An 8,791-nucleotide genomic window follows, 5' to 3' on the forward strand; every position below is an offset into this window, starting at 1 on the left:
GTGTCAGCTGAAATGGTTTTGGTCCTTTACTTTATACAAAGTGATCGAGAAGATGTTTTTGGTCCTTTACTTTGCACATAAGGATTGAGAAGATGTGCCATAAATAAGTACAGCCTTTGGAAGAATGGGAATAAGGAGGTTTTGTGCACTCCTCTTTTACCTGAATTGACTATTTTCTTGTGGAAAGGGGAAAAACAGGAAAGGCACTGATTTCATTTAGACATATAAGTAGCTCTAAGCATAAAGGCAATTTCACTGTTGTCCACAGAACTGGCTTTACACTAAAGGGCTCCTTTGAACTGAAGCCTGTATAATTAGATTTCACCAGCAAAAGCACTTTCTGGTGCAACTGGCTCGTAGCATTATCATGCAAATGACACAGACGATCCTAACTGGATCCTAACTGTAAGATCAACAAGTTGATTTGGTGTAGCAAACACATTGCAAAGAACAGTAATTACCAATGATAGGAGTGAACTGTGATTTCTTCCCATGTTTTACGCTGCTTTTATACAACATACTTCCTCTTAGCATGATTTTTTTTTTAAAGATTTTTCCACAAATACAATATTTTACAAAACAAAGAGAAGCTTGAACTTGTCAGCTACATTGATGTATGGTCAAAAGTTTGAATTGAGGAGACTGAAAGCTCTGCATGCAACTAGATATCCATTTGTTTTACTAAGAAAAAAGCAAACTTCATCATTTTTAAGCCAGATCATCATTTTGGTGTCCTGACTCAGGACTTTATTAGTAAAATGAAACAACGTATATAGACAAGTCTTAACTACATGTCTTAATCTTTTAAAAACAGAATATAGATGATCTGCAGCATAGTGCATTTGGGAAAATTGCAGCTAGGAAATTGTCCCAGGTACGGGCTTTCTGCATTCTGAGTTTTGTGCTGTCTCCTGTATACACCCACACACAAGTGATTTGCATATGTGAGCAGCACAGCTCACATAATAATAAAGGTAGACTGGTGTCTGTAAACAGACAGGTCTGTTCAAACTGACAGGTCTCATTGAACATGATTTCCAAAGAAGACAGGTGAGAAACATGAAATGTCCAATCTATTGATATGGCATTCATTATTATTTATATAATATCTTAGGTGAAGGCAGTATTATACAGGCAAGCACAAGAGGTTCACAGTCCTGTCACATAGATGCAGCTTGGATTTCTAGGTAGAGAAGGGATGATGTTCCCTACCAGCCTACAATTGCATTCCAGAAAACTTTTTGCAGTGCTTCTTACAATTAAGTGTAAGAATGCCCCTTAGAATTAAGTACTCCCTGAGTGATGTGTCACGTGCTTAAAGCACTGTTATTTACTTCTTTTATATTGCTAGAGAGGGTAAAGAGAAGCAAGAAAACTACTGCAAAATAAGATAATCTGACAATCTTTAAATATACAGATCTCACTGGGGAGAGCATAGAGCCTGCAAGACAGCTGAGAGATTTCCTGGGTTTTCATGATAGCGTCTGTCAGAATCACAGCATTCATATAATTTTCAAAGTTGTGTGCTTCATCTGAAAAGAATAAATACAGGAGAACAGGTGGGAGACATGGACTCTTTTTTTCTCCTATAAATATAGCCAATTCCTTATGACAAAGGACTTCATTAAGGAAATATGGAACCTTCATATGCCAGGAGAACACGGAAAGCTTGTCCTGGGAGGAAAGTGATCTGGAGGCTTATTTGTCATAAATATAAATTCTGGTGTAAGCAGGACCAGAGAGGCATTGAGTCGTATTTGTCCATAGAGTTAAACCAAGAAGGAAGACAATATTTTTCTCGGCATGATCCTGCATTGAAGTTACGTTTGCATGGTCTTTTATTTCCAATACAAAGGTGACCTGGCAGCACAAAGAACTTCATGGTGTTGAACTGTGTAACTGTTGCTAAGAGAAAAACAAATAATATCCAAGGATGCTCTTTACCTGGACTATGCTATGTGGCTTCTGCAGAGGGTTTTATGTCTATGTTTACCAACATAGATGTGTGTATCTGGAGAAAACCTCATTTTGAAAACAGCTATGAGTCTGATCAGGAGAGGTTGGTCAGGAATTAGCAACACCCAAAGGAAAAAGAAGGCCAACATTTTAGCAACCTGTATATATTCTCTCTTCAAACCGTAACTATGGGAGTGTTGTAATTGCAGAAGGTGAGGTGTGAAGAGATGACAGATCCTGCCCAAGTGTGCACCTGTGATTTGGACATCCCAGCAAACTCTGCAGGAAGTTACAGGCTTTCTTAGGCCTTTTATAAGATAGAAACTCTCCAAGGAAGCAGTAAACATGTGATTGTAAGTGTAAAATACTTGCTGGAATAAGAGTATTTACAGAAAACAAAACAATTAAGGTATTTACAAACATACAGTCTTTTAGCCCAAACACTTACGATGTAAAACCTGCATACAATTTGGAGGAAAAAACAGGGTGGGAATTAATGATCAATGGAAAATTCAAGGTAACCTGTCACTGATCCAGAGTCTAACATCAGAGCTGCTTGCTGTTGCCTGAAGAGTAATACTGCAAGATTCATCACAGCATGCTGTTTTCCAGGTATGAAAGAGCCCAGATGAAGATCAGCCCCCCAACTATTCTCAGAGCATCCATCCAGGATTTACTGTAAGCAGCACAGAACAGAACACTGACTGACTCCTCTCATGAGGCACACTGACAAAAATTGACATTTCCATGCAGTGAGTGTGCCCTTCTCTGATTTTGCACTGTGCGGAAGTCTGCTCCAGGAGAGCAGTGCCCTTGGCATCTCTCCACCGTATTCTCCTCCCATATTATTTCCCCTGTTGCGTTGGGGAGGTCATACGACAAAATAGTTTGACATGTTGTCACTGCCCATGCAACATCTACAGTTTCTCTGCATGAAGCATTCATAGCAACATGTCTTGACATAGGAAACATCATGGCAAACACTGTCACCACCTCTGGAACTTGGGCAAGCTGGACGGTCTGCTGTCAGAATCACAGATGTTTTGTGTAGCTGTGTCTGCAGAACCACGGGCCTCTGTCCAGTACACCTGCATGCCCAGTGCTAGGAAACCATTGTCTGCATTCTGTGCAGACGCCAGTATAATGTAGTCTTCATTACCACCTCTCATCATAGAAAGCCAATGATATGAATTTGGTCATGATATATGCACTTTTCTAAACAACAGCTTTTGAAGTGCCTAGTGTGGAAAATCTCAATCTGGATCAGAAGCCACCAGTTTGTCCCATGTGAGGGGACTGAGAAGCTCTCCATGCTCTGCTTACTGCCTCAAGAAACACAGGATTGTGACAGACTGCAGGTGACGACCACCTGAGAGATCTGAAGGCCAGCAGGGACATTAGGGCACCTCATTATCAATCTCTGTATAATGCAGAGTCACAGGGCCTCAGTCAGTGAACAACAAGCCCTTATCTTTTCTGTTTGCTCTTTCAGGTCATTACCAGAGGTTAACATGGGTGACCGGAGTGTCATTCCCTGAGCCCCTGACACCCGCAACAACTACATTCCTTAGAATAGGACGGGAATGACACAATGCTGGATATCTGCTAAATCAAATGCCAGACTAACGTTGACCTAGCCTACATCCAACAAACACAGACGATCTCTTACTATCAGAGGGTGGAGAGGGATCACCCCAGAAATATTACAGAGAGCATTTTTGTAAGCACAAATGATGAAAGCAGTGTAGAGGAAAGATACCTTCTCTTGATCTCTACATTATAAAAGACGTTCTCTGCTTCTAAGTGCAGCTTTGGTCGCTTGCTTGAATACCATTACTTTTTTTAATATTTTTTTTAAAGTATATCTCACAGCACATAGAGCTTTAACGAAACTTACTATGTTTCAGATGAAAAGGAAACCCCATAGAATTTTCCCAGACTAAATTATTGCGAAAAGAATGACCTTTTGCTACAGCAGATAGAAACAGAAGTGACCCAAGATTACTAACATTTTGTATTAATTCTCATTTACTTCTTAGGTCATATCAACAACTTGAACTTTCTGCTGGATCAGAAAGAAGGTAAAACACAGCACATTAAGTTAAAACCAGGACATGAAAGAAGACAGATGCTTTTAGGGCCGAGGCATGGGGCTGAGGAGTCTGGGTCACACTCCAGCATTAACTTCCTGTGTGACCTTGGGCAGTCACACACAGGGTGATTCATCCCACCCAGCTACCACTGAAGTAATGTCTCATTCAAACTACTCTTGTAAATTACTCCTGAAGAGAGGGATTATTCACATGTATTTAAGTTTGGTTGTGTGCCCTTCTGCAGACATGTCCCTCTCTCTCTCCATTTACCACAGAAGAAATCTGCTGGCTCATTTAGAATAGATATTTAGCTTGTGTGTGATCAGGTGTAAGTAGTATGAATCTAGGTCTTAGTTAAACATATTATCTAGAAGTTTTAATTTAAACTAAGTTTAAGTTGATTACCTGTAAAACTGTGTGGTTAAAATACAGTTATTCCTCTTTTCAGCTTGTCTTCTACAGCTAAATGTTTATCTCATTCTAGATGGGACTATCCCTCAGTTTTGTGCATGCAGTACCTCACAAAACAGAACTCCTAGCAAGTTAAAGCACTACTGTCAGATAAACAATATTGGCAGCCCTCTTTCTGACTCTCGCAATGGATGCTCTATGTCTTGAAGTCTCAGGTTCTGTAGCCCTACACAACAGTCTCAGCTTTTGCTTCAATCAAAAGTAGATTTACTTGCTGGTGGAGATCATTAAAGGGTAAATGATCTGAAACAAATAATCTGAAAAAAAGAGTTTAGACCCCAGAAAGAATTTAGATCAGATCTTTCTCTTTTTTTATTTCTTTAATCCCTTGGGTTGGAAATGATGTAGTACTCACAGAGACAGTATCTTTCAACCTGGCTCCTGGCTGTGATGAAAGTGTCACCTCATTTTCACCAGAATAGGTGGATTCCAGCACCTGTTAGGAGCCAGTGTAGGCTTCTGGTTAAGGATGTGTGTTTGGAACAAATTTCTGTTTCTGGCTCCCTTCTTGAAGTACTTACTGTTTGGAAGGTCACAGAGGAGGGAGGGTATCTTCCTGCTCTGCCTGCCATCTACCAGATGGCCCAGCAGGCCCTTAGTATCACAATAGCTGTGGGGAAAGACCATGGCATGTGCTCTGGCACAAACACAGGACATCTTGTGGGAACATATCTGCCTGCAGAACAGCTGCAGGACTCCCATAGCTAACAACCTCACCTCTGGTCTGCAGCTGGTGGAGCCCTGTGGTAGGCACTGTTGGCAGGATTTACAAATCCAGTGCATTCTTTCCAGGCATCTATGCTGGTAGAGCTCCCCTGGGGAAAAGAAAAACTCCATGAAAATGAATGAATGAAATTAATATTTTTACCCCAAGTCTGCTTCCTTTAACACTTACATATCCAGTTTTTTGTCTGAAGAACACCCGCACAGATATTTACACCTGCTTTTGCAGTGGGGCCGTTCCTCTGTGCACACCAGCAGCAGATACACACCTCCGGCACCAGCAGTTGCCCAGCTGCCCAGTTGGCACAGAGCTGCATCACAAGTTTGATTTACTGTTCTTAGACGCTTTTTGCTGTGTGGAGTATGGCACTATAAACATTAAGTCCTTTGGAGCAAGGGCTGTCTTTCCATCCTTTGTCAGTGCAACATCAATCATTGTGGCATGCCTATCCACTCCTGGAGTTCCTATGCACTACCCACAATGTAAATAGCAACTAAGAAGAACAGTAAGTGCTGTCTGCCTGTCTACTTTCTTCCCACGGGCCAGCAGCTGAATTTGTTGGGATGTTTATGTCTGTAGTTCATACAAGAACTGTGGAATCCTCCCTTCTTAAATAGCACTCTATAAATCTCAAGTCCTATACTTTTCAGAATTTTCCCTGCTTTTTAACATTTCATAGTTTTAGTTAGGAACAATGGCAACCATTCTTGTCCTGGATTAATCTGTAGATAAAACTCTGAATACTACAGAGCTCGCTCATGGGGTAAGGAGTAAGGACACCATGCACTGCATGGTCAGCTGATGCCAGTGTGACAGTGATGCCACTTGAACCCTGAAGTAGTCCGTGACATAAGCCTGACATAAGCCATGCATGACCAAGACACCACCAATCCTGTGCATATGAAATGGAAACCCAGCATGCATGAACTCACATGGACAAGACAGGCATTGAGCTAGCCCCCATTAGGCTGGGAGCCAGCTCTGGTGCAGAACAGGAAGACACGTAACCTGCTATTCAGGGAACGAGACAGAACTGAACAATCCTAAGCTTAAATTTACTCATGTCTGCAAGCTCGAGATGTAGAGCTGACATAGGTCCTGCCCAAGTCCTTGTAGCAGCAAAAAATGTAGCTACCATTGCTATGACTATTTATGTTGAAAACCATAATTGGATTAATTTCATTTTTGTCCAATATTCTGACAGAGTAATGTAATGGTTGGAAGGAAGAGGTCACATTGCCCAGTCTGCATAGTACTTATCACATGAAGAGCACAGAAATACAGACTACAGACTGGATACTTCTTCTTAACTGTTAGTTTCAAAAGGAGCTTTTTGGGTAAAATCAGCAGCAATAAAGAACAAGCTGAACAGCTCCATCTCACTAATGGGTGTTGCTATGGAAATGAGGCAAATATGCTTGTTCTTAGAATTACGAGGACACATGGGATAATGGCGAAGAAACATACATTATAACAACCTTCCTTAAGTGCTCCCATGACACTGGACAAAAATGTGTAGGTCTGTGTATAATTCTCATCCCAAAAGTCAGTCTGCACTCATTTGCTTGTTCTCTAACAGTTTAGCATGGGCACTTCGAGCACCAACCCCTTCACAATTACGATACATCCGTGAAGCTACACTTAAAGCTGGGGCTCAGGCAGCTCTCCTATAAGCTTTGCATTGTTTCCCCAGTGTTTCCATGGGAACCTCTGACTCCGCTGCCGCTAACTGAGAAAGGAAAGATTCAGAAAGTTCAGCTAAGCCAATTTAAAAGAGCAGCTGCAAGCTGCTCGTGTAGCCTAGAGGGGACAGAACAAAGGAAGCTTTAGTAGGAGACAGGATGGAAGAAATTGCAGTCTTTTTTAAATGAAATCTGTATACCACAAGAAATAAGTCACGGATTTTTAGCATATTGGTCCTATCAGTCCATATAGGGCAAAACTCAGCTGAAAGTACTTAGCACACTTATGGCTCCATGCGTTAAAACTGCAATATTAAGGGCAAAATTTACTTTACCGGGTAAAGTGCAAGCACCACAGACACTGCATGTGAAACTAAGAAGCAGCAATGCATCCTTAGCTTTGGCCAGAGCATGGAGAAACTGTGCCTGGATGCAGCCCAGGTTTTCCCTTGCAATATACTGTATTTGTGGACTCTAGAGTGCCTTGGATGACACCTGTATATATTACACTAGTCCCTGCTCCTTTGTTACCAGTGCTACTGTTGGGCTTCCACACCAGGAGTACATCTTTGCCCAGAAGAAATGAAAGCTGGGGCAGGGCTTCCTGAGACTCTGTTTGTTGGTGTGGCTTTCAGTCCTGCTAAAAGTGTTACCCAATGAGGGAATGTCACCTCTGAAGTGCAGAAAACAATGTATCATGACTTGACAATAGACAAAGACAAAGGCGACTTGAAATTTATTCCATTAATAAAAATACATATATAAATGAACAAACAGCTCCATGGACTGAATCCTTCTATTAAAACAAAAAAAAAGGAAATTACTTGTTCTCAAAGAAGACTTGCTAGTTTTGTACAGTATATTTATTAAGAGCATACAGTTGTATCCTGGAATTTTATGAAGCATTAATTATAAAATGAAAATTGGAAACCACTGCTCTTACTGGTGAGTTTGTTCTTGTAATATTCCTGGATAAATCCTACCAGGATTAAAGGAAATAATGCTAAATGACTATCTAAGGTACTCATTTTCTAGCAGAAACTAGTTGTTAAGTTTTGGGGAATGATTTGATTTCTGCCTTCCTGCAAGATCTCAACTTTGTCAGACTTAAAAATTATCTGTCTAGTGTCTCTTATATGGCAGCCCCTCAAAGAACTTCAGAAAGGAATATATTTGGCAAATGTAGTTTGATACTTTTGCTAGCAAATGGAGTGAGCATTGCACGCTGGTCTTCATTGGGCATGGCTTGGCATGTTAGCTTTGTTTTGCGCACGAAACAAACTGTAAGGCAAGATGTCGTGGTTCTACCCCACTCTATTGCTGATAAGATGCAAAGATGAAAACAGGAGTGCAGAAGCTCACAGCTTCTGGGATTTCTTTCTACGTCGGATGGTTGGGTCATGTAGATACAGGGGAGTAAAACATCTGTGAGGAGAGTGAAGTTACTGTCATTCCTCCAAGCCGATTCGCTGTGCAGGTGCTCCTACTCTTAAGTGTCAGGTGGCTTAAGAAGTCCATCACCAAGGTAAACTGAATGATAGAAGACAGGTTTACACTGACTGAGGATTTTTGATGGGAGACTTTGCACTGATACCATGAACTTGCTTTCAGACTAATTTAAAGTAAAGCTTGTGCTGAATGTTGCTGTTGAGTGCCCCTCTCACAGAGAAGGATGATGGTATTGGGTCTGGAGGGAGACAGCTGGACTGTTAAGTGAGATTTAACCAAGTGCTGATCTCACTGGCTAACATGAAAAACGTAATTCAGACTGGGGTCAATGATCTCATTTACAGCTCCATAAAACAGATTAATGCTTTTGAGATTCCCTTCTCTGGATGCAACTTTCAAATTGTTCAAAAAATTGT

The sequence above is a fragment of the Larus michahellis genome, chromosome Z, assembly GCF_964199755.1.
Source record: "Larus michahellis chromosome Z, bLarMic1.1, whole genome shotgun sequence".
Lineage (NCBI taxonomy): Eukaryota > Metazoa > Chordata > Aves > Charadriiformes > Laridae > Larus > Larus michahellis.